The 12,959-nt window shown below is 41.1% G+C and overlaps 1 pseudogene; it reads left to right on the top strand.

Annotated features, from left to right (window-relative positions):
• Nucleotides 1-6,374: 6,374 nt before the first annotated feature.
• Nucleotides 6,375-8,219, top strand: LOC149836122 (scarecrow-like protein 28 pseudogene; annotated as a pseudogene).
• Nucleotides 8,220-12,959: the final 4,740 nt, after the last annotated feature.

The raw sequence follows: 12,959 nt of genomic DNA, 5'->3' as shown, positions 1-12,959 counted from the left end.
ATGGAATAGTTCATTGCTTGTCCTTAGCTTCCAGTGCTCCACCAAACCGTCTCATTCTGGATCTGGATCCCTCCTAATAGATCCGATTTGGCCAAAATACCGAAAAATCTCCTTTGCTTCCAATGGCCCTATCAATGTCTAGAAACGAATTTCCTACCCTCAGAGGTAGTAAAAGAAAGGAAGGGATCTTCCCCTTTGAAAGCAAGCGTATACGAAGAGGGATTTTGTAAAGCAAGTGTATAAGAAATACGAAAGATCGAATAGCGTTGTTTTCAATCTCTCGATGTTGATCTTTGCACCTTTTTTTTTTTATTTTGGAAGGCAAGCTAGGTGTTCCAGCCCTCCATGTTTTCACCTTTTTCTATGTTTGACTCGTAAGGCTGAGTTGGTCGGGATCACCAGGTGCCGCGCAGTGCTTCCAAATAAGCCTGTGACACCAGGGTTAGGCAGACCCTACCAGAACAAAAGCCAAACCATGTGGTAGAGGGATTCGATCCTGGGCCTTCAGCTTGACACAGGACCCTCCTTACCACATGGGATACCACCAAGGGCGTAGCTAGGGGGGGCAGGACTGGGCTGTAGCCCAGTCCTGCCTCCCGAAACAGTTAATTTTTTTTGTTTTTTTTTTAAAAGCCCAGTCCTAGCCCAGCCCTGACTGCAGCAAATAGTTTGATTTGTCCATATGAAATAGATTTTTATTAATAATTGTAGCCATTTTTTATTTTATCTCAAAAAAAAAAATTTCCTGTTTGCCCCCCCCTCACATGAATCCTAGCTACGCCCCTGGATACCACCTCGGTGGTTGATCTTCTCACCTGATAATGCAGAATCTTCTTGGAAAGCTGGCGCACTAGACAACCCTGCACTAGACCCACTTGCTCCAGCTGATCTGAGCCTTATTAAGTATAATCTATACATAGTTCTGGACTTCAGATTAGCTTTTGGTTCGGACCTAGGCCTTGATCAATCAGGTTTAGTGTAAAGTTTTGGGCTTATAGGTCCGTTACTGTTCAACCTTGGGCTCTGATCTCAAAGCACATTGGTTGCCAGTTATGTCACAGGGACATCTGGGTGACATGAGCGGACACGGTCGGACACTGACATGTATGAATAATCTTTTATTAATTTTAATGTTTTAAGTTTTATTTTAATAAATAAATAAATATATTTTTAACATTAAAATATCAAAAAATTTGTTTTTCATTAATTAAAAACTAAAAAAAAAAAATCGTGCCATTGTGTCCTATATTTAATTTTTTTTAAATTTCTCTGTAATTTTTCAAAAAATTTGTATCACTATTCTGTAATATTGGAAATTCAGAACCCTGTTTCTGTTATTCTAATAAACAGAAGCACTCACTTTCTTTCTGATTTTTCAACAGTTCTACCTTGTTTCTAGAGAGCAAAACAAATGATTTGCAATTATTAGGGTTTTCTTTTGAAATTGTCAGAAATTGAGTGGCCTCTAGTGATATTCAAATTAAAAATAAGGGAAGACTCGACCCTTCTCCTTCCTTCTTCCGAGAGAAAACCATAGAGAGAAGAGGGAACCGAACCCGAATCAGAACCCTTTTTTGTCTTTTTTTTTGGCAAGGAGCACTTCAACTCAAGGGTTGCATCCCTTTTTACAAAGGGAGAGTATGTAACAATATATTAACATATATTATTATCTTATGTTTAATTTTATTGGATGTTATTAAACTTGTTATATAGCTTCAAAATCTTAGGGGACTTGTAACCGTTGGAGGTAGCCCTCCCAAAGAGTTAGTTGCCTTATGGCCACATATTCTCAACATCCTTATGTTTGCTTGGCCCAAATGAAAGTCTTTTCTCTGAGAAAATGATTCTCATTTACCCCAATTCTTGCAAAGCAAACAAATATGAGAAAAAATGAGAGGTTTCAAATCACATTTGAAGCATTATATTATTTCAAATCACATGAGATGCAAACAAAGAACATGTCTAATCATGTAAAATCTTGTTGGACAAGGTGCTGCAATATGAACAGCTGTCTAAAAAACACAACCGGGGCTTGCCTCTAACTGGGGCAGGTCTTACTGAAGAATCGAATAAGCAACAGATCAGGTAGGCTCTCACCGATTCCCCCTAGAGCTCACCCTGATGCGGATCATCCATGGGATTGAACATATGCTTTTAGCAGTTCATTTTTCAAACTCTAGATGCTGTTCATCTAAGGCATCAATGGCTCTGAAAAAAAAGATGTGGGACCCAGCTAAGAGGTACAGAGTCCATCCGTGGCATTTTGAATGTCGTTCATTGCATGGATGAACGGCATCAGGGTGAGCTCTGACGGTAATCGGCCAGAGCCCACTCTGCGCATTCTAAAGAATCTGACTGATAAGCCTACTGGATCTGGATCTGTATGAAATTAAGATCCAGTAGGTTGAAACACGTCCCATTGGCAACCCTAAGCTAAACCTATATGCAAATCACTTAAATTGGTAACACCAAGTAATGCCCAACCAAACGGTCCCATCTCTAAGCCAAAGTCCCAAGTCTAAGAGGTGATAAACATCATGAAAACAACTGCATGATGGGAAATAATTTATAGTGTTACACATATCCCTAGACAAGGTTGATCATCCTTTCACCTCCGAGGTATAGTATCTCGTGTGGTAAGAGAGGTCCTGTAACAAGCTGAAGGCCCAAGTTCGAATCCCTCTGCCACATGGGGCTTAAGAGATATCTGGTAGGGGTCTGCCTAACCCCAGCTTGCCTTTCAATAAAAAAAAAGATTGATCATCCTGCCAAAATCAACACATGACTAATTTGCATAAGGACTTGGAAAAGAATTAGAAAATATTTCATTTAGATACCAAACTTTTGCATAATATGCTAAAAAGAGCTCCACTTTTTTCTGAAAAGACATTTCAAGACCTAGATTTTTACTGACACTATCAAATAGAGACATCAAGCTAATTTCATGCTTAAGATCCATGCATAATATCATTTTTAGCATTTGGTTTAAAAAGTCTGATTTGCCTATTTTTATTGAGTAATAAGGGCAACTTTTTTTTTTTTTTCCGATAGTCATGCTGGGCTTCGGCGTCTTACTCAATGTTGTCAATATCGGTGTGTATCGGCCAATACTTATCTTATCGGCAAGAAATCGATAGGCTTCACCTCTTAATAGGTTAGTTTTAATAAATATAAAAAATACTTACATTTATTTTTTATTATTATTTTACGAGCTTTAACACACATCACATTCTGATTGACACATAATATTTTTTAATTTCTTTTGGCCGATTCAAAACGATTCACTTGAGTCTCGGTATCGGCCAATTCACCTGAATAGTTGGCCAAACGATACAGGGCCGATACCAACACTGACAACATTGGTCTTACCAGTATATTAATCAAAAAATGATTTGTACAAGTGTAGAATTGACATTATACAACAGATGGGTTGCCAGGGTTCAACTACATAGGAGCTAAGTGAGCCAAAAGTTTGACAAAAGCATTTTGCATTTTTGAAACAGCCAGAACACTGATACGATTGAAACGAGCCAATCTAGTGGTGATGAAGTTCGACACACTCCCTACCAACGGGGGCTGCGTTTGTATGGTAGATGCAGCTAGTGCACGTCACCTTGTGTTGGGACGTTGCAGGTTCAAAACCCAATGGGTTAGTTGTTTAACTGGTAGGGTTCTGCCTAACCCCAGCTTGCCTTAAAAAAATATTATTTTAATAATTTTAACACCTGTCAGGTTATGGTTGATATGAAATATTTTGTAATTATTTTCAGTCGATTCACTTGAGAATTGGTATTGGCGGATTCCCCTCAATAGTTAGCCAAATGATTCAGGGCTGATACCGACAACATTGGTCCAACCGTGAAACTTCTATCCACAGTTTGCTGTCATAAGGGATTCAACCCAAAACGTTCATCCATCCAACCCATTCCTTCTCCCCAATTTGCCCATTGTGAGTGAACCATCCTGCGCTTAGGAACCAACCTCTATGATCTAAAGGAATATCTTAGGGATAGCAGTGGATCGGGGTGGGGGCAAGGGACAAGGTCTTCACCCCCGCCTCATCTCAAAATCCGGACCTCTATCCCTGCACGGGTTTGGATTTTAACCTCCATCCTCGGTCCAAATGGGATGAGGCGGGGTGGGGCGGGGCCCCATTTCCCCTTGGTCCATTGCCATCCCTTAGAAGGATTGGGATGGGGCAGAGCGGGGCAAGGGATGGGGACAGAACGGGGCGAGGGAAAGCATTAGTCCATCCCCGCCTCCATCCTCCTTTCATGTCCTCCATCCTCGGTCCAAACTTGTGGAGTTCTTCTCAATGTTGTCAGTATCGGTGCTTATAGGCCTGCACCGGCCTATACGTATCGTATCAGCAGAAAATCGATACATTTCATCCCTAAATCAGTTATTTTTTAATAAATGTAAAAAATACTTAAAAATATTTTTTAATATTATTTTAATAGCTTTAACACGTGTCAGGTTCTGATTGACAAGTAATTTTTTTTTTGCTGATTCAGAACAATTCACTTGAGTGTCGGTATCGGCCATTCACCTGAATCGTTGGCCAAAACGATACAGGGGCGATACTGACAACATTTCTTCTACGGCCAAAGAGAGACACTAGCTGTTTCCAAAGCTGTTTAGAAATACTACAGGATAGGAATAGGTGCTTCAATTATGATGAATTTACGTTCAGCGTCCTCAGTTTTTAAATATTGAAGAGAAATGACTAACTTTTTAAAATTACTCAGATGACTGCTCGTGTTACTTTTTTTCACCATCTCAAATTACTTTTTTTTTTCAAAGGGAAGCTGGCTTAGACCCCTACCAGTAATACAACTATACCATTTGGTTACCAGAGATTATTTATTTACAGTTGACTGTTGCCACAGAAATGGAAGGTCCCCAAAAGTGGCATTCAATAATTAAAAAAAATGTTTGAAACTGTTATTTTAAAGAGTTAAGACTATAGTTAGGTGCTATAAAAAAAAGTAACCCACGGTCATTTAAGCAATTTTTTGAAAAGGTAGATGTTTATCTTAAATAATTGAAAATTGAAGCTGTTAATTGTAAAGTTTTCGTACTTTGGCACCTATATGTAAATTACCCAAAAATTTAAGAACTGGCTTCCCTTCTATCGGAGAAATAAAAGTAAAAAATCATTTAAAAGATTATGACGGCCGAGGAGAAATTACAAGGAACTGCGGGGCCCCCGAGGTTAAAAAATTCAGATTCCCCACGTACTCCAACGGCCAGTGGGAGCAAAAGCCTTTCAAACTTCAAAGGAATTCAATACGAAAATCTTGGAAAATTTTTACCCACGAGAATCTTTTTCACCCCACCCCTCCCTAACGGTCATATATCCGTTAAGCAATTTTAGGTACCATCTATCCGTTACATATAATTTTTGGTTCACTCTTACGGCTTAATCTCCTTTTTTGGCAGTGGTAGACTCAGAAATGGAGCTTGATCTTCGACATTTGCCCCCTTCTTCCACTATCCATTGATGGGTTTTCCAAATTTGAGTCATCTACCATCTTGATTTTGAAGTTTGATTTCAAAAACTGCTCCAAATGATGTTCTCTCCTGGTTTTGTCCTTAGTTTGCAGATTTTTCTACTTTAGATTTGAAACACTAGTTTGGAGTTTTTGTTCTTTCAAGAACTGGCCCGAATCTGGTTTTCTTCCTAGTTTTCTGATTTTTCTCCTTTCGATTTGAAACATGGGGATTGGTCATTATGGGCATGATGTTGCTGCCCTCAAATTCTCATCAAAATGAAGGTAATTTTATGTCTCTGAGATTTTGAACTTCTTTATGTGAAAATCTGCCAAGTTTTTCTTTGGTTTTTAGTATGTAGGAAGAAATGGAGGGAGTCATGTGAGGCAAAGAAGCCATAAAAATGGAGTATCTGGTTCATTTTTGTTGATTTTTTTGTTTTTTTCCCTCTTTCTTGATACTTACATTTCTTTTCTGACAAGAAAGAACTTATATCACCCGTCTGATATTGTATTTTCAAACTATTCTGAACTTCATGTTGCTCTCCTGAAAAAACTATTGATGTTAACCAAAAATGGACTCTGCATTATCTATTAGATACATCATACAAATATGTCAAGCGCGTCGAAGTCTTGGTTGGAATAGAGTAAGTGTGCCTGTGAATCAGAAAGTAGTTCTCTGTTATGATCTTGTATGTCTAGTATGTGCTGTTTACGGATAAATTCCAATGCAGGGTATGATGGATTTCTCTCAAGATCAAGGAATTGGAAAATGGATAGCATCCAATTAATCGAGAATGAGTTAACTTTACGGTTGCGCGAGGAAAGTTGGTAATCTGTTAGCTTCTAGTTCCAAAGAAAGAAGAGGGAGGAAGAATTGCGATGGGTACTCAAAGACTGGACTTCTCCTGTAGTCTCCCTAGGCTTGAAGTCCCTATATCCCAACCAACAAGGCCTGCTGGTTTTTCCATTATAGGGTCGTCGATTGAGGGCAAGTCTAACTGTTCTCTCAAGAGAAATGCTTGTGCTCCATCGGCAATGACTGCTCGGACAGCGATTTATGCTCCATCAGAGAGATGGGAGAAGAGGAAATGCTTCAAGAGGTTGTTGGAACAGAGCTCTTCCGAGGAATCATGTGTAAACAAAGGCAAGAGGGCAAGGGAAAGCTCGCCAGAGTGTACTGACATTGGAGAATTCTCCGCCAATCAATTGGTAGATTTTTGTTTCTTGGAACCTACGAAGCCCGAATCCGTGGTAGGAATCCCCGCTTCATTCTCAGCGCCGTCGACCGCGGAGGAGGTTCAGTTCCGACCTTCCTCCATCATATCTCTGTTGCCGAATGCTAACTGGATAGAGTCTGTAGTTGCAGAAATATCAGACAGGGGAAACAACAAGGATGAGGTTGCCACAAATGAGAACCCAAATGATTCGAATTCTAATTCGAGTTCGTTTGAGACAAGAAGCTCATCGCAGCAGGAGGATGACTTGTCCGAGAAAGAAACTGGAAATGGTTCAGAGCTTCCTTTCCAATCCAAAGGAGCTGAAGCAGGGGATGAAAACACTACTGGACAAGGCCTTGAACTTATTAATCTGCTGGTATCCTGCATTGAGGGAATCTCTTCTAAGAATTTTGCTCTAGTAAACCACTATTTGTCCAAGCTTGGAGAACTTACTTCTCCGGAAGGAACAGCGATTCACAGAGTATCTGCATACTTCACTGAAGCCATGGCACTTAGAGTAGCCAAGCTCTGGCCTCACATTTTCAAAATTACTCCACGAGATCTTGAGCCGGCCGACAAAGAGATAGTAACAGCTTTCAGGCTTCTCAACAATGTTAGCCCAATACCGAAGTTCCTGCAGTTTACAGCAAATGAGATGATTCTTCGAGCATTCGAAGGCAAGGATAGGGTCCACATTATTGATTTTGATATAAAGCAGCAGGGGCTTCAGTGGCCTACCCTCTTTCAGAGCTTGGTTTCTAGGCCTAATCCTCCAAGCCATGTTAGGATCACCGGGGTCGGGGAGTCAAAGCAGGAGCTTCAAGATACTGGGAATAGGCTAGCGGGGTTTGCCGAGGCTCTGAACCTCCAATTTGAATTCCATGCAGTAGTTGATAAGCTGGAGGATGTGAGGCTTTGGATGCTTCATGTGAAGGAGAACGAAAGTGTTGCCGTGAATTGCATGATGCAGATGCACAGAGTTCTCAATGATGGTAATGGCAGCACATTAAGGGACTTCCTAGGATTGATACAGAGTGTTAGACCGACTGCGCTGGTGATTGCAGAGCAGGAGTCCAGCCATGATTTGGGTTGGGAAGAGAGGTTCTGCAATTCACTTAATTATTATTCTGCAGTATTTGATTCCATAGATGCAAGCCTCCCTCAGGATAGTCCAGCTAGAACCAAGATCGAGCAAATGTTTGCGAGGGAGATACGGAACATTATCGCTTGCGAAGGGATTGAGAGGACCGAAAGGCACCAGAGTTTTCACAAGTGGAAGAGGGTCTTGGAGGAGGGGGAATTCAGGTGTTTAGGTGTTAGTGAGAGGGAGTTCATGCAAAGCAAGCTGCTACTGAAGATGTTCTCATGTGAGAACTACAATGTGGTGAAACAGGGGGAGGAAGGACTAACACTCTGCTGGTCACAGCAGCATCTCTTCACAGTATCATCATGGGCAGCAGCCACAGATATTGCAGGCACATCCTCTTCATTCTCTCAACCAGGATGATGAATGATGATGGTGGTGAAGAAATTATGTTTGGCCTCTCTAACCAGCAACCAGCCATTCTTTTTAGATAGGAACTTTGTTTTCTCTTTTTCAAATACTTTCATTCTTTGGGGGCCATCATTTCAAACCTCATTTGAGCCCCCTCTTCAGAGGCAGCTTATTTTTTATTTTAGAATTCTTTGATTCTTTTCTTTTTTACGGAACACAAAAAATAGCAAAATATTGTTGCTAATTGTTATTCTTTATTATTTTTTAATGTTATCATTTATTCATTTCTTTGTTTCTTTGTAAGCAATAATGTTAGTGAGGCAGTTATATAGCATATTCTTTTTTACTGTTGTGGGTGCCCATTGCCATCTCCATTTCCTTGTGGCAGTGCAATGTTGAATTATGATGTTTTTGTAAATGTGTTGATAATGGTTATTACCAACTAATCTAGAACTGTCTGACTTCTTATTTGGCCGAGGCTCTGAACCAATTTGAATTCCATGCAGTAGCTGATAAGTTAGAGGATGTGAAGCTTTGGATGCTTCATGTGAAGGAGAACGAAAGTGTTGCCGTGAATTGCATGATGCATATGCACAGAGTTCTCAATGATGGAAGTGACAGCACATTAAGGGACTTTACCTATGATTGATAGTGTTAGACCGACTGTGTTGGTGATTGCAGAGCAGGAGATCCAGCCATGAATTGGGTTGGGAAGAGAGGTTCTGCAACTCAATTATTATTCTGCAGTCTTTGATTGAGGGAGAACGAAAGTGTTGCCGTGAATGCATATTCACAGAGTTCTCAATGATGGTAATCGCAGCACATTAAGGGACCTATGATTGATAGTGTTAGACCGATTGTGTTGGAGTTTGCTTGCATCAACATACACAAAAAGCGTACCTGAATACATATCCGTTGATGCCACAAAATGTGCGTGCAGGTATTTGGCGTTCTCCTCATCCGGTCGACGCCCACGATGAGCCCAGACCTTAGGTCGACGGTGAGCAGGACCCTATACCACGTAAACCCGAATGTGGAATTTGGGTAGGCCATTGCCACAAATCTCTTATCATCTTCGTAGCAGCCAACCCCCTTATATAATGGGAAAAGAGGTAGTTACGTACGTAATTGTCACCTTCTCCCCATTATGTGGTCCACTAATGGTGTCAAACCAGGTCACCCAAATGGGTTGGACCTAGATCCGTTATGTCCAACATTCTCCCACTTGACCCATTGACACCAAAAGTGCACTAAATCGAGGTTTATACCGTTATCTTGATTTAATTATTCATGTGGGTTCACATGCTACTCTTTATCACAAGGATGAATCATATGAGTCATAGAGATGAACACTCCTTTATGAAATATCATATTCTCATGTATTATACTATAATTCACCTTCAGTGTTTAAGCATGTTGAAATTATCTTTATAAATAAGTTGGTCTCTTACCTATTCCTTTATTGGTCCTTTAATATTGTTATTCAGCTATTCTCTCTAACCCATATGAGAGATTCTTTATGCAAAATCAACAATTTACAAAACTATAGAGAATCAAATGTGATCACATAATGTATTGTCATATATAAGAAGGAATCAAAATGACTCATCCCCTTTACATGTTGGGAATACAATCTCAGTGCTAGCCCTTTAGTAAGAGAAACTAGAGTCATTTTCTTTGTCTCAATTGTATCAATACATACCAGATGATTCTCAGTTTTTTCATTAACAACAAAGTATTTTAACTCGATGTGTCAATACGAGATTGAGCTCTTGTTGTTATTTGAAAAGGACATGACTACTTCTATATCACAAAAAAATTTTTAGTGGTCTCTCAATAGAGTCCATAATCCCAAGATCCATAATGAAGCTTCTTATCTAAATGGTGTGAGATAAAATCTTGTATAAAATCAATAATTTCTGTTTCAATGAATTTCAAAAATTCCTTCATTGTCCTGTAGTGAGAGATAACACCTCAAATATTCTAAGCCACTCAAGATTGCAAAAACAATAGGCTAGATTATTCGAATACTCCCACTTCTCATGGACATCATTTTGAGCGCTTCCACTTCTCATAGACAGCCTTCAAAATGGTTGTTCTATTCTCCGTATGAGTGAGGGATAAATCGCTCTATACGAGATTTATATTGAAAAGCTAAATATGAGACCCCTTATTATTCACATTTTCTGAGACAAGCATAGTTGAGTAATTATCGTTCCACTTTGGTGGAAACGATAATACTGATAGTTGCTTCTTCTCTTCAATTGACTTTAGTTAGTGAAACTAGCAGATCATGTAACCAGATGCAATTCAGCATTGTACCTTTGGGTACGAACATGCTTCATGGACTGAAATACACATCTAGTATAACACCCTGTGTGAATTTGGAATACAACGACCTATCTTTGGGTAGAATCGATGTTTCATAATCTTACACACAATCATAATAACGAATCTTAATGCGGTCCAAAGAATCCTTAATCAACACGACTCAAATCACTTTGGTGATAACATAAATCGGTCAGTCAAGATCTTTTACTAAAAAATATATTCGTATTATGGAGCATGCCCATGCACACATATTAATGTTTGTATATTTATGTCACGATATACTTTATATCGTCAAAAAATACAAGTTCATGCTTTCACTTATATGCATAAACTAATTTTGATGATAAAATGTCATGAATTTAGTCATAATTCATGCTTAATGCTTAAAACCATCATACATGACTTAACCAACATGGAACACATAAATTAATATGCATAAGTCATGCTTTCTATACAATAAACACTTTATAAAGCATGAAAAATAACTAAAACAAGTCCATATGGGTAAAACCCAGAGTCCTTAAGTAGAAACTGATCTTATACGACCCTGAACCGGTCTAAAAATACTCTAAACCGGTCTGAAACAACCCCAAACCGGTCATCCAAGGGTCTGAACCGGTACCAAATATGAACAAAAGTTCATAAAAACCTTATAACTGTATGCCAAGATCCCTGTATCTTATTATATTTATGAAAACAGAGGCTTAGCATCTCGAAACCGGTGAGAAACTGGAAAGAACCGGTCAAAAATGGCTTAGAACCGATTCCAAAAGAGGCCAAATCAGTCCCTGATCCAGTTCAGGCCAAATAGTGCCTGGATCCTGCTGGATCCAGGTCAGACCCGACTTTAACTAGATCCCAGTCGGACCCGACTTTAACTAGATCCGGGTCGGACCTGGTATGAACTGGATCTGGTTTAGACACGACTTTAACTGGATCCGGGTTGGACCTGGCCCGATATGAATTGGATCTAGGTCTAACCCGGTACTAATGAATCTGGGCCTCCTGATTAGATCCAGAACCTGAATACCTGATGGATCCGAATCATAATTTGACTCGAATAGATTTGTATCTCAAAACCCGACTCAATTGGATTAGACCAGACCTGAAACCAAATGGGTCTGGATAATAACCCGATTGAAAACTGAATCCGAGCCTCCTAATAAGACCCAGACCTGAATACCTGATGGGTCTGGATCATAAACCGATCCAAAATATTTTAGATCTTGATCCAGTTCAACCGAATCAAACCAGACCTGAAACCAAATGGGTTCAGCTTCGATCCAACCGGGTCAGATCCGATCACCGACCCAGACCCCAAATGGATCTGGGTCCCTTAGGAGATCAGATCCTAAACTCGATCCAAAATAACGGTTCTGACCCAAAACCCTGGCCCGATACTAAATGGGTCCGAGTCTACATGATCTGACCCAGACCCGATGCCTTATCGGTTCGGGTCCGGTCGTGGGACAAAACTACGAACCAGATCCAAGGTAGATCCAAATCCTAGATATGGATTCAACCCCAAAATGGATCAGACCCAAACCCGAACACCAAATGGGTCTGGGTCCAATCCTGGGATCGATTAGCCAATGGATCTAGGCAGACCCGATCCACCAAAATTTGGATATGGATCGGGTATGCCACCGGGTTAGAATACCCGGTTCGCACAGGACCAGATTATGTTATCGGGAGTTAAAACAAAAATTCAAGGGTTTCTGTTTACACAACCCTAAAAAACCAAAACAGTTTCTCTCCTTCGGATGTCACGGTGACCCACGTCGCCCGGGAGCAAAAACCGGCGACCCACGTCACCTGAGGGAGGTACATGTCGCCCCACGGCGACGTGCTGATGCAGGGACCGACACTCCGGCCGGTTGACCGTCGGCGATGGCTACCCACTGGATGCCCAATGGCTTGACGGAGCAGAGGTAAAAGGGTACGACACCAGCAACGACTCATGTCGCCCAACGGCGACTCACATCGCCTGCCGACGACCCACACCGACAGCTTGCTCACGACGGAACCTCCATCGACCGAAAAAACCCAGCCCGACGGCTGAAGAAGCAGGGCAGAGAAATGGGGGTTTTCAAACCCCAGACACCGGCCATCCGACAATCTCCAACCCCGGCAACACATATCCGGTGACCTCGTCATAGGCCGACCACCCTGAAACCGGACGACCCAGGGTATCTCAGGCGACGACCCATGCGGTCAAGGGATTTCATCGACGCGACGACCCAATGGCCCCTTCTTCTGGCATATCGCCCCATGGCGATCATCCCGATTCCCCGGCGATGGCTGTCGACTCTGCAACCCCATGGCCGAAGAGAAAGGGGGTTTTTAATCTTTGGATTCTGTGCGTCACCAGACAAATGCCGACAATCCCCCCCTGGCGACGTCTGCGGTGATGCTTCAGGT

This window comes from Nuphar pumila, chromosome 6 (genome assembly GCF_984573655.1).
Source record: "Nuphar pumila chromosome 6, dmNupPumi1.hap1.1, whole genome shotgun sequence".
Classification (NCBI taxonomy): Eukaryota; Viridiplantae; Streptophyta; class Magnoliopsida; order Nymphaeales; family Nymphaeaceae; genus Nuphar; species Nuphar pumila.
The sequence above is the reverse complement of the archived record's forward strand: the minus strand, read 5'-3'. Positions and strand labels throughout refer to the sequence as shown.